The sequence below is a fragment of the Danio rerio genome, chromosome 21, assembly GCF_052040795.2.
Source record: "Danio rerio strain M-AB ecotype USA chromosome 21, GRCz13ab, whole genome shotgun sequence".
NCBI lineage: Eukaryota > Metazoa > Chordata > Actinopteri > Cypriniformes > Danionidae > Danio > Danio rerio.
Genome location: NC_141041.1, coordinates 26,023,659 through 26,042,280, shown reverse-complemented (window position 1 = coordinate 26,042,280; position 18,622 = coordinate 26,023,659). Strand labels below are relative to the sequence as shown.

Here is an 18,622-nt window from a genome sequence, read left to right as displayed (position 1 = left end):
GACTATTCAAATAAAATTGTCAATTGTTGCACAAACGTGTGAGCAATTTAGTTACTTTTTCACATGCAACGTATTGTCCATTAGACCATTAATGATGATACTACCATTTACAAACTAGAGTGGCATTGCCAGTATTTTAGAGCCATTGTATCACGATACTACCATGGTACCGGTAAACCGTGCAACCCTAAAAGTTAGCTTAACTTAATCACAGAATTGTTAAATTAATGACATTTACTAAACTCAAAAAAAGCTTTTTGCTTCTTGTTTAAATTATTTTTTAAAATGAGCTAAAACAACACAATTCTTGATATGTTTGAGGGTGCAACTTAATTGTTCTATGTTTAGTCCACTTAAATTTGTAAAAACAGTTTAACTTAATTGATTTCTGTTGGAACAACACAAAGAAATTGTGCTTAACCAAGTATTTTCTACAGTGTCCCGACACAGACAGTTTTTTTTGAAAAATCTAAAAAATCTCTCTCTCTCTCTCTCTCTCTCTCTCTCTCTCTCTCTCTCTCTCTCTCTCTCTCTCTCTATTTTATCTATCTATATAATTTTAAGTTAATATTTTTGCTTTAGTCTTGTTTAGTCTTATTATTATACTTTTTACAATTCCAGATATGTCTCAATATATTATATTCGTTTAAAACATTCACTTTAAGTAGGACACCAGACAAACCAATACAGCAAAAACACGGTTATTCCTCAGCATTTTGTGCCTGTGGTGACAGCAGTTCAATAGATGGAGCTGAAGATCAGTTCTGAAGCATTCTGCTGTCGTCACAATCCATTCATTCATTAAATTGAAAGCTAGATTTTATATTATTTATAAAATATTTTTTTGCTTTCGACTTTCCTCAGGTCATGAAGTTAGGATCTGTGCTGCCTCCTTATATTGCACTATGGGTTAATGTGACGTTTTGCATAATTCATATAAAAGCAGACCGTCTGCTCTGGTGTCTGTGTAAGAGAACGAGTACAGTTCGACAATTCATGATCTAAACAAAAGAAATACAACAAGCACTAACAAGAAATTACCACATAACGGTAACTATTAAACGACACAGTGCGTGAGCTCCGGTAAAATTGATCTAGACTTCTGCGCCAATCGCGCTTATGTGGTCACGGTGACGCGCATGGAGCACCACTGCGCGGTCACGCTTTTGAATGTTGAACCGAAGTCTCCCGTGGCTGTACGTGTGGCTCAGCCTACAGGACAACACACCTCTCTACATGTATGACCAAATACTGAAATGGACGGCAGATACGGGACAGGTTTAGTCTCATTTTCAGTCATATATTTTTAAAGTTTAAACAGGAACGCCGCGCGAACAGCTGGTTGGTTGTAGCATAGCTGCGAAGCTAGCTCGGCAAACCCCTTCCCCAAAAGGAGATTTTAATGAACCTTCATTATTTCGTTCTTCAGAGGTGCAGTTTTCTTCAGCACACTTCTGTCCGGTGTGTACTTTTTGGCCGTTTTCATTTAATTCTGTTAATTTCACGATGCGACTCTCTGGCACCGGGTTTCTCGGCTGGCTCGTTGTCGTCTTCGAGGAGGATCACTGGAGAGAGCGGTGCTGAGCCATACGGACACCCTGATATTCATCTACTCGGTGATTTACAGCTTTCTACCATCGGTAAGTGCATCAACATAGCATATTACCTTTATATTTATTCATAACTTGTGAGTGAAACGGTTGAGCGAGCGGTGAAAGTGGAGTGAATTGAATGTGTGCGCGCGCGTGCACTCGCGTGCTCCCCTATAATAAACTCTGCTAAATGGAATTTTATTGTGTATGAATTGCATTTTCTTCCGTTTGATTTATTTATTTTAATAAACCAGTGTGCCTGGGGCGTTTGAATCGATTATAATGTTCTGTCTGTGATAGAATATACCAGACTGTAGGTGGTAGACTGTTTATTCTGTAGCCTACTTTTTACGGGTGCATAAACTTAGTAGCTGTCTCTACTTGTTATCGTTAAATAGTCGACGATGAGATAAAGAATCGGAGTCAAAAACGAATTACCCTTTATAAAGATGGTATGTTTTGTGTTTCAAATGGATTTAGACGCCGATTTAATTTCGAAGATTACGAAGAGAATACATACAATTCAGGTCTTACTTGCACTGTTTTCTTTGTTCTGGACTTGTTTTTTCAGTTTTTTAGGAGTCTAGAACAGCTAAAATGACGGTGATCCAGCTACAATTTTTAATAATATTTTCTTACACGTTTTATATTTTCCTCTAAAATCCAATTTGAAAAAGCAACATTTATTTCTGTCTCAGAAACGGCATATAAATATGTTGTAATGGAAAGCTTTATCCTAAATTAATCTTTATTTGACAAGCCAATTATTCTCGTCACACCACCCTCTGTTTAAACTATAGACAAATAAAAAATAGCTCAGTTCTTGCTCTCTCTTTAATTTTGAAGGGATTTGCCATCACAAATCAATGTTTTGATCTAAAGCCAATAGTTTGGTTAGATATTAAAAATGCTCTCTTTGTGGCCACTTCACTGTAGAAAAATAATGACGTGACTGAAATTATATTAAAGTCTCTGAAAGATTTCCAGACCTGACATTAAGCCTATAGAGTCAGCTGGAAGCATCTTTCTGCATATTGGAGCTCTGTGCTCTTGGGCTGTGCTCAAAATATTGATTTTGGTGATAGAATTACAGCACTGTGTATATGCATAAAGCTAACCTATATTAGTCTTTCTTGAGTTTTATTTTTGAGCTGCCTCACTGACAGCAAATCTACAATGAACTACATCAAATCTCTCCAGATGCTTTTATGTGTGAACAGTGCCATCTCAACCTTAGTGTTTATATCAAACAAATGGACTGAGATGAATGCAGCACAGACCAAAGACATTGTGAACTGAAAACAGGACATAATGTCATAAAATATGACCATAAAAAGAGAATACCCTTGTAAGTGTCTTGATTTTCTTGTCATATTTGTAATGTTGCTGGTTTGTGTGTATGAATTTCTGGGAGTGTTTTGACTACTTTATAGAAGCTCAGCTTTTCATGAGCGCCAAATTGATAAAAATACACGTTTAGACCTGTGCAGAACATTGTTTAAGATGATTGTTTATTCTATAAAACATTTTTGACATAATATTGTTTTGATTACTAATATAATTAGGGCTGGGCGATATGGCAAAAATGCAATCTTGGTAATTATTGTCCATATTGAACGATAATTATATATATTTCGATATTAGTTGTTAATGCTTTCAGATTTGAAAGAGTAACCTAACAACGACTGAAGTTTTTATCAATACTGATAAAACTTTTTTAATTAATATTGACAATGGTGTTCGGTCAATACATTTTAATACCGATTTTATCACCCAGGCCTAGTATAATATATTTTTGACTGATAAATGTTTGATAGTGGGTGACGCAGTGGCGCAGGGGGTAGCCTCACAGCAAGAAGGTCGCTGGGTCGCTGGTTCGATCCTCGGCTCAGTTGGTGTTTCTGTGTAGAGTTTGCATGCTCTCCCTGCGTTCGCGTGGGTTTCCTCCAGGTGCTCCGGTTTCCCCCACAGTCCAAAGACATGCGGTACAGGTGAATTTGGTAGGCTAAATTGTCCGTAGTGTATGAGTGTGTGTGTGTTAGGGGTGTCCCGATTTCGATTTTTAATCGAAATCGATTGAAATTTATGCTTAATTTCGATTATCGAATCAAAAAATAGAATCGTCGATGCTGCTGCCACACCCCCATGTCACGTTAGCTTGGCTTGCCAAGCGAGAAAAAAAACATGCTTGTTGAAGTGCTTGTTAAACTGCAAACGCAGGAGACCCGTCGACAGAGCTTAAACCCTCTCCTCTTTCAATGAAGTTACTTATTCCAGTTACTTATGTTGACAACGTTCGTTTTGTCGACAAAAAAAAAAAACACAGTTTGCAAGCTCTGCTATGTACGTATTACGGTTGGGATGATAGACGATGGGCGCATCGCGATCCTCCGCCCACACCCGTTGCAAATCTGCTCTTAAATGGCATTTCAGAACGACAACGATCCACATCCACACTGCTGTGTAGCATTTCTGAGCAGCCCTCCTTCCTCACTACCGTTGAAAACACACATCACGTGACCACACACACTCATTCACACACAGATACAGACGCACACACATTGTCATGCGCTCGAGACAGCGGGTCAAGGCAGTCAGCGAGTCAGTAGACTGCTTCCATCTTTTACTTTCACACAAGTACTTAGTCATTTTAGCGAACACCTCAGATACTGTTGGCTGGTTTCTGTTGGTTGTGCGCCTTTTTTACCGACACCATTATAACAACACAGATCACTGCCTATTCACAAGTCCCGCAGAAAAAAGTGATTGACAGGTTGTAATTATGTGTGTAACTTACCTTTATTATTATTCATAATTGAAAATCGAATCGAATCGTGACTTAAGAATCGAAAATGTAATCGAATCGAGGATTTGGAGGATCGTGACACCCTTAGTGTGTGTGTATGTGTGGATGTTTCCCAGAGATGGGTTGCGGCTGGAAGGGCATCCGCTGGATGCCCTTCCAAAAAAACTTGCTGGATAAGTTGGCGGTTCATTCCGCTGTGGCGACCCCGGATTAATAAAGGGACTAAGCCGACAAGAAAATGAATAAAAATGAATGAATGTTTGATAGTACATTTCTAATATCAACACGCTTTTAGATTCCCATTCTTGTACATTTCTGTTGTGTGAATGACTCTTAAATCACTATAGAGTGAAAAAGTCCAGAGGTTATCATTGTTATTGATAGAAATTTTACATTCCACTGTCGCCACAGTGGAATGAACCGCCAACTTATCCAGCATGTTATTACACAGCGGAGACCCTTCCAGCCGCAACCCATCTCTGGGAAACCTTATTAAAAATGCAAACAACATGCCTTTAGTGTGTGTTTATTTACATGAATATGCAAATATGAACATAATGTTTCCTGTTATAGTGTCTATAACCTGTTTTACATGATCTGTCTTCTTCCAAGCCTTACATTATAGCCCTTGTTGAATCTCTTGTGTTGTCATCAAGATGTGCGATGAGCCGTTATTGATTGGCACAATGATAGTGTGCCGCTCATATTTCCTCTCGTCTTTCTCATTTCCTGCATTGGTTTGAATACAAATTCTGTTACTCTACCAGCGATTATTTGGAGGACAGTGATGCATAAGTCTTTGAAATCATCATATTTGCGCTACATCTCTGATAACAAGCAGTAACATTAAATGATTAACACCATAATGACAGGATAATTGAAGGAAAGGAGTCCGATTACATCCAAACTCATAACAGCCCATGTTCTTGTGAACTCAGATTGCACATTGCCTGAATGTGATTGGACTGAATTACTGTGTAAACCAACCTTGTCCAATGCAACCACTTCACAAGCTCTCATATTGAATTCATATTTGTAATGCACTCACTGTTGAAGCTTGCTTTCCCAAAAGGCTTGAGATCAAAGTCTGATTTCATTAGTTCATTTATTCTTAAACTCAGACAGTCTAGGGTAAGATATTGATATCTGGCCTATATAGTAAATATTCTTTCTGCATGAATACAAATTGAATGCACATTTGTAGAGGATTTAGGATTTGTTTCTCTAAATGAAGAGATGGAATGGTTTGTGGACCACATCAATTCAGATTTTGATAGTATGTCTATAATAGAAGCAATGTATCACTGTAGTACATGAGAACAGTACTATCAAAAACGTTTATTTTGGCTTTCTAATGCATGTGACCACGTTTCTTCTCTTCTTTTTTTATATTGGCACATGTCTTTTAGTCTTTTGTTTTAATTCTGTTTGATATATATTTAGACATTTGCTTTCCAGCTTGCTGAAGTGCTTGTCAAGTGCTAAAATGATTGCTCTGAATAAAAGTAAGTTTAGTTTTAATCTTTGGCAATACCCTTAGACCATTTTAAATTATACTGTCAGTTCTAGACTAAGCTTAATTTATGCTGGGGAAAACAGCATACGCGATTCAAGATATGCTGTCAGCCACATCAGTATGATGCGGGTGTGTTGTAATATTCGTGTTCAATTCTTTCCAGCAGCCATCTGTTTTCCTTGTGTCGAGTGGTTTGCATTTTTTTTGTGTGTACTTGGTGAATGCCTTCAGGTCATCACACTGCTCTGTGAAATGAGCAAAGAATTTCAATCTTCCAATAGAAGTATCAAGTAATGTTGTAAGTAGTGTCTGCATTTTTTGATCATGCAAGTTTGGGTTAGTGGTATAGAATCTCTGAATGCGAACAGCTTTTGCTTTGTAGCTCTATTCAAACACATGCTAACATGAACATACAGTAAGATTAATATCACCCACCTCACTGGAATGAATGTTAGCTTCTTTTTGAAATGAATTCATTGATATTTTCAGATGAATGAGCATGTTGTGTCAGAGAGCAAGTCTAATGCAAAGTTAGCCCACTTCTGCAAGACTTACATTCCATTTAGGCTGTTGTGACTTTATGAAAGTGTGGATTGGAAATTTGCATTGTGTCTTAGAGTGAGATGTTACAGTAGTCTTACAGGCAAAATGGATGTGTTCTTTCACCTTTTTGTGCTAAAAAATATTGTTCACAGTGTAACAACCAATCAATTAGTTCTGCTTGAATTGTAAAGGGCTCTCTGCTCGGTCACGGTCAAATGTTAAATTTTCCGACAGGGACTTGCAGAAGCCTAGTCAATCTGAAGATAGAGTAATCTTGGCAAAGAACATGAGTGGTGTAATTGGGCTGCTTATTTGAAAGGGTTTAGATGAACCTTAGAGCTGAAGGATGTTTGAATTAGGCTGACGCATTGCAGCTTAACTAAACAGACAAATCAGTTCGGCATTGAGAAAACATGAGGAAAAGACATTCAGCAAAGTGCTGTGCAAAGAGCTACTCGCCTTTAACAGGGAAATGTGTCTGTTTAGTGTGTACTGTACTCAACCTTATCATTATCTCTCTAGTTCCTCCCCAAAGATATGTTGTGTCAGCAAGTTAAACGTGTGTTGCTGTTTACTTTTGTGTTTAGCTTTTAAATCTCTACATCCATGTCCTGATGGAGGGAGAAGCATTCTTAGCACTTTACAGGGCAGTTTCATTAACTGTTGTGAATGCTCAGCTCAAAATGCTTGTGTTAGAGGGAGCCTGAGCTGTCTGATGTGACTGCTATGTGCTGCTCATCAAGTTTTGTCTTCTTAAACGTGTAAGCGAATCTAGTTTTTAAACTGGGGTTTGTTCTGTATTACAGACCTCAGTAGGGAAGGGATGGAGGGATTCTAGATTTTGGTTGTATGATTATAGGAATAATCAATGTTTCACGGTTATAATTAATAGTTCTAATTTTACACTGAAAATAAAGGACAGAAAAAATAATAATTAAATAATAAATAAAAAAAGGATTTGTCTTATGTAAATTTAAGCATCATATTAGCTAAGTATTTTCATTTTAAAGAGAACAAAGGCTGCTGAACCTCTTGCACTTGTGATTAACTATATTATGAACTTCTTTGGTATTTTCATTTAGTATTTTTTTCTTTTCTTTTTGGAGTAGAAATGTGTATATTCCATTCATATTAATCAACTAGGTTCCCCTGGAAAGTGGGAGTACGTCATGCCGCTTGCTTACTGCGTGCACGTCACTCCCAATTTGCGCACAAGAAAAGAAATAACAAACTTGCTCGCACAAAAGACACAACATGTGAATGACCTTTAGTTAATAGCCTCAGTCAGAGTTAATCCAGTGTGCATGTGTATTAGCTAGGGCTGGGCGATTAATCGAAAAGTAACTGAAATCTTCATTCAGAACCTATAATAGATTACATTTTTTCAGGTCAATTTTTTTCGATTACTTTTACTTTTCCTACAGCGTGTGAAGTCACATGACCCTGCTCCGGTACATAATTCCACCAACATGTTAACAATAGATAACATCAACACTGAGAAAACAGAAAGAAAAAATCAGATTTACTGTATAAAATTGGCAGCATAAATAAATAAATAAAACAGAAAAATAAAACAATCGTTCATTATTCACAATTGAGTTAAAATGTTCAATTAATGTAGATTTTGATTTTAGGCCAAACTGCCCTGCCCTAGTATTAACCTCTGTGTACAAGCTCGGAACTTTAAACTAGCACATAGTTGGCATATCTTATAGTTGCTGCAGTGTTGAGAAGCTTTTACGATTAATTACCCTTGACGAATTAAAGTGCGGTTAATAGTGAAATCAGTTAATTGTTGTACCCCAAGACCTTAATAATAGTAGTACTTTTTAAATTACTTCCCTTTGTACTTAATGGATCAGTAAATTTTTTTTTTTTTTTTTTTTGGAAGATATTCATTTACTTAAATTGTTAATGTTACAAAATATTGCAGTTAATGCATTTCCTTTGAACATTCAGCAAAGAATCCTGGAAAAAGCTCATGGTGTGTACAAAAATAAGGCAGAACAAGAATAAGAATAAGGCATATATATATATATATATATATATATATATATATATATATATATATATATATATATATATATATATATATATATATATATATATATATATATATATATATATATATATATCTGTAATAAAAACCTGTTATTTCCAAAAGTATATTTGATAATGAAGAAAGACTAAAGTATGGAGAAAACGTTGTTTATTTTGTAATCGTAAAATAGATTTTACTCTACTGTTTTTATTTTATTTATCAAATAATTGCTGCATTCTTCTTGCCAAGTATTTTCTATTTTAACCTGTGGCCATAAGTACTCTGCAATAATTTTGGGAAAAAACAAAGTAGAGTTTTGCGTGTTCCCAAAAGTTCCGAAACGGTCCCACTGCTTACATAACCTCGTACATTTGGCAAACGAAACCATACTTCAACTCATCCTCACAGCGATTGAAAAGTTTGCAGTTCAATCAAAGGATTCATTGTCTGTTGACAATCAGCGCTGCCACACACAAAGCCTTGGCTGAACTCTAACCCCCTGCTCTGAGGGCTAAGGACGCATTGTGCTGGAATGAGGGCTTTGTCATTCCAGGCTGCATGTCCATTAATTACTGGAATCTCATACATGGGTTCCTCCCCTGACCTCCACACTCTAGCTGAGCAAGCGAGTGCGCACTGAGCATGAAAAGCATCTCCATTGGCCTCCACTATGTAGAGATGGTTTGGAATTTCTTATTGGATTCTTTGCATATAAACAATTCCCACATTGAGAGAGGTTGTTGGAGAACAGCCAGGGAATTCCTACAATGGGGGATAATGAGGAAGCCTTGACAAAAGGAGTTCTCATTCGGTATTCAATTGGTAACATGGTGTACTGAGGAGTTTCCTTGCACAAAACTCTGATACCTTGGGAATGTTTGCACCATTTTTGCCATTTTCTTTAAGAGTATCTTAAAAGTAAAAAAGAAAAAAGAATTGGCTGAGATACAACTTAAAATATTGAGATCTCAAAAGTTTAAAGCAATTAGCATCTTAGCAATGCATCTTACTGATCAAAAGTTGAGTTTTGATAGGTTTACATTAGGAAAATTACACAATATTTTTATGGAACATGATCTTTATTTAATATTTCCATACAATGTATTTTTGGCTGTTGTCTAAATATTCTTGCACAATTTCACACCAGTTTTGTTGTCCATATTAATATTTATAAAAGAATAATAATAATTATTCGTTACATTTATATAGCACTTTTCTAGACACTCAAAATGCTTTACACACTCCTCATCAACCTCCAGTGTGCAGCATCAACCTGGATGATGCGACAGCAGCCATATTGTGCCAGACCACACTGTCTCCGCTTCTCCACAGCTGATTGGTGGAGCGGAGACAGAGTGATTAAGCCAATCATGATATGGGGAAGGTTTGGAGGCCAGTGGGCAAATTTGGCCTGGATGCAGGGGTTAAACCCCTCTTTTTCGAAGGACATGCTGGCATTTTTAATGACCAAAGAGAGTCGGGACCTCGGTTTAACATCTCATCCGAAATACGACACTCAATGTGCTCTATAGAGTTCCCGTCAATATACCCACACAGACCGCAAGTTGAGCTTCCCCTGCTGACTTCACTAACACCACTTCTGGCAGCAACCTAGCTTTCCCATGTGGTCTCCCATCCAGGTACTGACCGGGTGCAGCCCTGCTTAGCTTAGCAGTGGGCAACCATGGGAGAGTTGCAGAGAGCTAGCTGCAGGAAGAAAGTAGGGGTCATTCCCACGAGCGAAGTGAAGCTCAGTTGGCACTTGTACAGTAGGTTAATTCATTAAACTGTCCTCATTGCTAAATATTCCATTGTCAATTGGTGTTATCACAAAATGGAAGCTATTGAGTAAAACAGCAACTCGGCTACAAAGTGGTAGGCAACATAAAATCACAGAATGGGATCAGCGTGTTCTGAGGTGCACTCTTGAAGGTGTGCAGAACTTTCTGCAGAGTCTTCAAATTAGCTCAAGAACAAAGCATAGAAAATTTAATAGAATGAGTTTTCATGGACGAGCACTCGGTGTTGCCAACTTAGTGATTTTGTCGCTATATTTAGCAACTTTTCAGATCCCCCTAGCAGCAAATTTTTATAAACGCGACTAGCGACTTTTTTGTGTTACTGGAGATTTTTAGACTCTAATGTGTCCATACTGTACCTTCCCAACTCTTCTCAACAAGCTGTGAGTGATGCCGTCGGCCCCTCCCCCGCCTCAGAGCACTGACAGGCGGTCCAGTCCTCGTACAGCAGTCTCTCCCACCTGCAGCCTGAGAGCAGATCAGTCCTCTGCGTACCGACGACAAATGATTTGGCGCGGGAGTGTGAGGTATTTCCATTGTACAGTCAAACCGATCTGCTTCTACTTTATTTAACACTTTAATTTGACCGTTTATTATTATTTTTTGTTCACAATCACAGATATTTTAGTAAAAGTTTCGAAACTTGTCTGTTTATTATGTCTGAGAGATTACTGCAAGTTACACATCTATATTGATATACTTTATTCAAGCAGCAATAAATTTAGTTAAATTAACATCCATATATAAAGCGTAGTGCAAATATAAATACCCCTTTATTAACCATAGGCTTTAAACAAACAGAAACTGTATAACGTGATGATGTCAGTAATAAGCAAATGGATGTATGACGTAATCTATCGACTTTTAGTGACTTTTCGGGCAGAGCTTAGCGCCTTTTCATTGAAAATAGTTGCTAACACTGCGAACACCTGCATCCAATCCTTAAATCACTAAGTATATTGCAAAATATCAAATAAAGTGGTGTAAAATATGAACTTGGGCTACACGGTTCTGGGTAAAATGAAAATAATAATTTTTTATTATTTTTTGCTTATGGAAAAAATCACAATTTTGTTGAAATTTTTTATATATATATGTATGTTATACAGTATGTAGCCCTGCTGTTGGTAAAAATGCTCAGTTTTTAATAGACTTTGGGTGGTGGACATTAGGCTTTAAATTGTTATGTGAACAGTTATGTGAATATCCACATTCCCAGAATGAGATGTAGGTGGTTTCTGAAAGACATGGAGTTTGTTTGTAGAAAACTATATTTTATCTCTATATTTTGTCTCTAGATCTGTTGCTTCTGTGAGGTCCGTCTTCAGTTTTTTTCAAACAATCTTTTTTCCTTGATGATCCCCTGAAGGAAATTGTCTCTTGCAATAGTCATATTCAGTGCAAATATACAAAGCACAAGCATACGGCTTAATGCTCTAGCTGTGGGAAAGAGCAGTTTGAGGGATGACTCATCCATGGAGAATCTTCAGCCTCATTTCTGACAGCTCATTCTTACTTTGACTGAAATGCAAATAGATGCTGCGTACATGTAGTGCTATCTTTCTTGATTCCCTCATATGTTCTGACTGACATATGAATGTTAGAAACAGAAATTTACTCGCACTTTACTTGCCTTCACATTGTCCCAAACCTTTAAGAGGTTTTTCTTCTGTTGAATGGGAAAAAATATTATATTTTGAAGAACGCTAGTAACAAGACCGTTCTAGTTGTAGAAAACAAATGGCTTTCATCAACTGTTTGTTTACCAACACTGTTCAAAAGGCGTGCTTTTATATTCAACAGAAGACATACAGACTTGGATGAAGCGTAGTGTGACGGAGGACATACTCACACTATGTATAGTTACCTTGAACTGGGCCGTAGCACGCTAGTTTGCTTAACAACATCTTTAATTTTGGCTTCTAAATTGGTATAGATTTGTCACAAGTCAACAGCTTGCTGTTTTTTTTGTCTGACTTGACTTAAATAACAAGCAGTTAGCAAAAAAAAAAAAATGGAGGTCTCTGTAGTTTTTTCTTTTTGTTTGTTTGAAAGATGTTCTTTCTGACTTCCTTATACAAGTTATGCCAATAAACTTTTGTTAGTAATTGCAGCCAGAGAGGACACATAAAAAAATAGAAAGAAATCTATCACCCCTTGGTAACTTCTAAGCATTGCTAAGTAATATGGACAGGGAGGCTTCTATTTAGACAGTATTGCTGTGTAAGATAATCTCTTACAACTTTAATTGGATTGGGATGTGGAGCTTGTGTCGAGGAAGGTCATGCTGTATGTGTTAGGCTGTTTGACAAGTCATGAATGGGCTAATGACAGCCAACTTGTAGATTTAGCTTGGGGCTAACTTCAAGGCATTCTTATTATCCTGGTCTCAAATGATCTATGCAATGTTTTAATGACTAAAAATATAGCATTTGAGCAGCCCAGGAAACCTCGACATTTTGACTTTATCAAAAATGCTGTTGCATTATTTAAGGAGTAGTTCACAGGTAGACATAAACATTTACTATGAATTAATAGGGATGTATCGATACCATTTTTTTGGGAACCAATCCAGTCCCGATACCAAAGTATCGACCAATACAGAGCCATTTTTTTAAAGCATTAAACAGTTTCTATAGTTCTTGTGATAAACTCAAATATTATATCTTCTTTAGTAAAAAGAGATGGCGCGATCTAACTAAAAACACGATGCTTGCTGTAAAGTAGACTACATTATTTGAGCATTCAATACGACATTGATGAGTTGTGGTCCAGCTTATGTTCACTTTTTTAATATAAAAATTTTTCTTTGAAATCTGTTATAGGCTACCGCTAATTGACCCTAATCAAAACACAAACTGGTTTGTTAAATAAAATATTAATATAAATAGAGTTACAGTGAAATATTGTCAGTTTCAGAGTAGCCTATATTAGGCTATAGGGGTGTCAAAATTAATTGTTTCTTCGGTGCACCACGATGCAGATGGGGACAATTCGATATAGGTTCAGTAATTGATTATAACCAGTTATTTCGTACTGCTGTCACTTATCTGATCTGTGCGATGACGTTGTAGAATACCATGGGAAAGAGGGTGAGTAAATAAAACGCTCCTACTTAAAAGGTAGATAATTATGCAAAGTTCAACAGCTTATGAGTTTGCTGGTCAGTCTTTCACTGACACTGAAAAAGTTACAGCACAAACCGCTATTTCACTATTTATGAGAAATGCTGTAAAGCTCCATCTTTGCCTCTCTCTCTTACTTTGGACATTTGACCCACTGGCATGTTCGTGAGGTAACTTTATCTCTCCTCTGCTGTTAAAGCAATACTTGTTAATCCAGACACAACCGTGCCTGTGGTGCGAGTTTTCTCCACTGTGTCTATTACGGATTACGACGTATTATTTGCATAGAGACAGTAATTGCGGCTGTTCTTCCCGCATCACTCATCGATGAACAGCGCTTTCATTTTTAAAGCCAATCACAAACCTGTCTGTCTGTTGAGCGGGTGAAGACAATGATCATAGGAGTATAAGAACTCGCTTGATAGCGCTCAAAAAGCAAGCGGGATTATATTTACATACATTAATTTATTTGCTATAAATGCTCATGCTGTCTTCTGTACATGCACTGGAGTTTTGTCTAAAACATTCAAAAAGAGTGTTTTCTTTAAGCAGGCAAAAATTAAAGGTACAGTTCATATATCTTTCTGCTTGTATTAAAGGACAAAATCATATTATAAATATATAAAAATATATTTATAGATTTGAATAAAAAATGGTCTTGTGTTGTTAAGAAAAAAAATCTAATTATGTATGGAAAGCATCTTAAATGCACCAAGATATCAAATTGAACCGAATTAATGGCATGATAATCACAACCGAACAAGGAGACCAGTGTAGGTTCACACCCCTATTAGGCTAAATAATTTTCTGTTATTGACAATTCATATTGCGCCCATTTTAATTTTAATAATTTAATCAACTTTGACCACAACGAGCCAGGCTTTACAAGCTATTCGCAGCATTGAAAGTATTCCACTCGGAAGAATAAACTCAGTTGGAAGGATGAGAGAACAGAAACTTTTATTATTACAGAATAATCTTACGGAGCGGCGCACGTCGGGTCTGCGCAACCGGCGCGTGAATAAATCGCTTCATGCATCACTGAGACACAGCACGCATCACTCCGGTATCTGCGAACACTTACAAAACTGAGCAGCACAAAGGGAAAAAATCAGTGCGTTGAGGATCTGTCCAAAGTATTATTGAGCCTTGTCTAATTTAGAATTTCAGGTAGGCCTACTTTGTGTGTGAAGAGCAGGTAATAACCCTCTCTACTCCAGTGTTGCGAAAGCGATCAGCTGATCTATCAGACAGCGCAACATGATTTAGAATCAGCAATGAATTCCTTGTTCCAGGTCAATATGAACCCATTTATTGAATTTCTCTACTGATTATTTATATTAACAGAAACAAATAGTCTTGGAGAAAATTTTTCGAGTTGTCTTGAACGCAACAAGCAGTTTGAATTGTGAATGAATGAATGAATGAAGAATGATTGACAGGTCCAGCAGAAGGAAGCGCTCAACTGAACATGAATTTAACCACTTAAATATTCATCTCTACTTCACTTTAAACTATAGAATGGCTTCAGAACATTTGGTATATAGTGGGCCTACATGACAACTTTCAAGGGCCTTATTATAGGCTACCTTCATGGCTTTTGTTGGCTTATAAATGACACAGAATATAGCGCACACGCAAGATTGGATTTGGATCGGTACCAGTTGGCCGATACCCTATCCAGCAAAAATATGCTGTATAGAACCAATATCTGATCCAAGTATCTGAATCGGTGCATCCATATTAATTAACTCATCCTCTGTATATTCAGTTATGATTTATTTAACTAAATAAAACTAATATGAAAACTTCCATGGCATTCAAAGGTGTACTTTTAGTCTTGTAGATGCATGTCATTCTAAAGAATATACCCTTCGCTGTACTTTCATCCAGGCAAAATGTGTACATTTCTTTATTTAAAGTGTAACATTTTCAGCTGGGGTGTTGTAGAGAAGAATATTTGCTGTGATCTAGAATTTTTTCAAACCCGTGTAAATCTTGAGTGAAACCACGCCTGACAGAACTGGGACACACAGAGCAATTTTGAATTGGAAGACAACGAAGAACTGCCTAGACCAACACTGATGTTATCTGCTATCTCTTTTAGGAGCTGCTTCATTAAAGGTGAAGTGTCCTGGCTTGCTTTGCCGTATATGGCTTTTTCTACGTTTTATATTCAGTGCAGCTTGAGTTCTGACTGCTAGCTGTATTTTTCATATGTAAGAGATTCTGATTGATGTCTGAATTTTTAATAACACATTTGATAAAGATTCATCTTTTACTTTTGTTGTTGGACTGCTGTATTGGAAACTAGTTTTTGCCCTTGATCTATATTTACTGTCTAAAAACACCTTATTTCATTAAAAGACGAAAAAGTCTTGTTTCACTTTAGAAATGTTGTTTAACAAATTTAGGCTTGTAAGCCCTCATTCCTTGCCTGAATACCTTGCGTTTATCAAGCTGATCAGCCCTTGTAAGTTTCCCCAAGACTTTTGAATTGAATTTCAAAATAAATGTCATGGAAGCAGAATTCATCGGCTTTCTGTTCTGCACCAGTGAACTGCGTCCTGAAGGCAAAGACCTATGATACTATGGATTGAGACTCATAAATTAATCATTAAAGACTGAAAGCATTAATTATTCATATGCATATTCAGGCAATAACAGCCATCAGTTAAATCTCATCATTCCACTCTGGTTTAAAATGTCAAGGTTTTTGTATAGGTATATTTTAAAGCAACTTTATAAACTACTGCTTTTGCAATTTGCCATCATGGAGTATTTAAAATATGACCTGAATGTTGTTCCAAGGTCATTTTGAATTGGATAAATTAGAAGTTTACATGCATGTGACATTTTCTAAAGTGCTTTGCACTGAACCAATAAAAGAAAAATTGAATGCTTAAATGAGTTTACATTGATTGATGCAAGCACAAAATATATACCATTTAATTGCTTATGTGACCATAGGCACATGACATGCGCACTAGAAAAATTCATCCTGGTTCTCTGTCTCTCTCCAAAATAGCTTTACACTCATTTAAACCAGAATTGAAAATTTCATTTAATCTGCTCATGCAAGCACTCATCAAGAAATATATCTATGGTTTATGCCATCTAAGGAAGCTTGTTTGTTGTTGTTTCTCCCTGTTCATTGTTGACAGCTTGTGCAGATGTGTTTATACATTTATATGCACAAACTGTTGTGATTATAAAACAATTTTGCATTGCATGAAAAGTAAGCTATACTTTGAGCTTTATAAAGTGACAAAGCAACATGCTAACTTCCAAATGTGTTGCCCATGTAGATCGTTCCAGTTTAGCTGCTAATTAGGTTCTGTCCTAGTTTGGATGCTGCTAGGGAGTATATAGTGAGGGAGCACACTGAAATATAGAACAAAGCCATACTCTGCTATTTTATAAAGGCAAGATCAGACTATTATTTTTTTAGTAGTATTTATTTATTTATTCTGTTATTGCTGTTTTTAGGGCTGAAGCTGTGGATCAATGTCCATAAAATATGTTGACCTGTTAAATGTGTCAATGGGTAAAAATTGTTTTTCTCTCTTATCTTATCCAACTCTTCTACTGGACAAAGTGAATAATGTATTGCCAAAAGCCAGACTATGGACTTCTAAAGTGTGGGAATACTTAAGATGCTTAATATAAAGCTTTGTTTGAACTTTAACTCTGAAAACTGGACTGACACGGTTTCAATTTAAATTTAATTAAACTTCTATGTTAAGCTGCTTTGACATTCTACATTCTAAAAGCGCTATAGAAATAAAGATTAATTTAAATGTTCAATTTTACTGAGATGCACAAGTGCCATTTTTGTTACTCTTTGACCCAGTGCCAGTGGCATTAGCCCCTTTCACACAGTGATACCGGTAAATATTCAGAAAATTACCGGAATGATTTTACTGGTAAAAGCGCTGTTTACACAGGCAAGGACATTCTGGAGTTTTTCCGGAAAAGACCATTCACACATTCATTCCAAAATACAGATAAATTATGACATCATAAACCAGAACTGAGCTCTAAACGGCCATGCTTGTGTTAATAAACATAGAAGGTCTCAGGCTTTTGTTGATGGTTTCACTTTTATATAAAGCTTCAGCATGCAGCTGCTTTTGTCAGAGAGACAATCGCAGCTGTACGCATTTGTCGAAATTACAATTTCTGTGGATAAGAATTATGAACAACTTCGATGAAAACATATGGAGGAACACTTTTACATGTCGAGATGTACATATTATGTGTGTGTGCTGGTGCTCACCAGCTGCTTCATGCAGAGCTTGAAAGCATACAAACAGAGTTTACAGAGTTGGCATTAAGAAGGAACTTAGCAGCGTAATCTGACTAACATCTAGTAGCTAAATGTGTCTGGAAAAATATTCAAAGGCTTTTATTTTCATAAACAGTGCAGATGTGAATGCGTCTGAATGTTCTGATTGGCTGGAGCAGGCGTCTCGCGTCAGTGCATTCTAAGCGCGATCTTTTCCGGTAATTTTCCTTCTGCATTCACACAGAACTGCATACTGGCAAATTACCAGTAATGTTACAACTTCTCTTTCCGGAAAATTGCCTGAATGAATTTACCAGTATTTTTAAAAAGGGCCTGTTCACACATGATCCCTTTATCTGTATGTGTGTAAGGGCTATTACTTTGCTTCGAAACGTTATGGGGACAAAAATGGGTGGTTGTCACTAGAACATAAGTTTTGACACATTAATAGCAGTTGTATTTAAGCCTGCAATTTTATTAAAATTGGTCAAAGGAATAATCAACTTATTTAAAAATCATTAGATTTAATGGAGAATAAAAATCAAAAGATTAGCAGATTTTAACACTAAGGATTTTTTTCTACTGGTCCGATCGGGCCAATGATTCAGACCAATAAAAAAAAAAAAAAAAAGAGAGAAGTTAATAGCTATAGTTAGTCACATATATTAAATAATGTGTCAAAAATAATGTCAGTACATCTAGAATTTAAATATTTTAAAATGTTTTTAATTATATGCATAATTTAAAGTCTTATGCAAACAAAAAGCAGTATGGAAAATGTGCAGGTATTTTATTGCAGTTCGAAATTATTTAACAAAAGGTGGCTGACTTGCCAAACTGACAGCAAATTGTACAAAACATCAATTTCTTTTTTCCCTGTGTTTTTTCCTATGTAAATGTCTGCTTCTAAGA

At 36.5% G+C, this 18,622-nt stretch overlaps 1 protein-coding gene across 16 annotated transcripts in view; it reads left to right on the top strand.

Moving 5' to 3' along the window:
* Positions 1-1,143: 1,143 nt before the first annotated feature.
* The window catches only part of arhgap32b (Rho GTPase activating protein 32b), a 138,815-nt gene continuing 121,336 nt past the window's right edge, over positions 1,144-18,622 (top strand). For all 16 annotated transcript variants that reach the window (XM_087301311.1, XM_087301306.1, XM_087301301.1 and 13 more), the window contains exon 1: positions 1,144-1,640. The gene's annotated coding sequence lies outside the window, so the exon portion shown is untranslated. The remainder of the gene's footprint in view (positions 1,641-18,622) is intronic.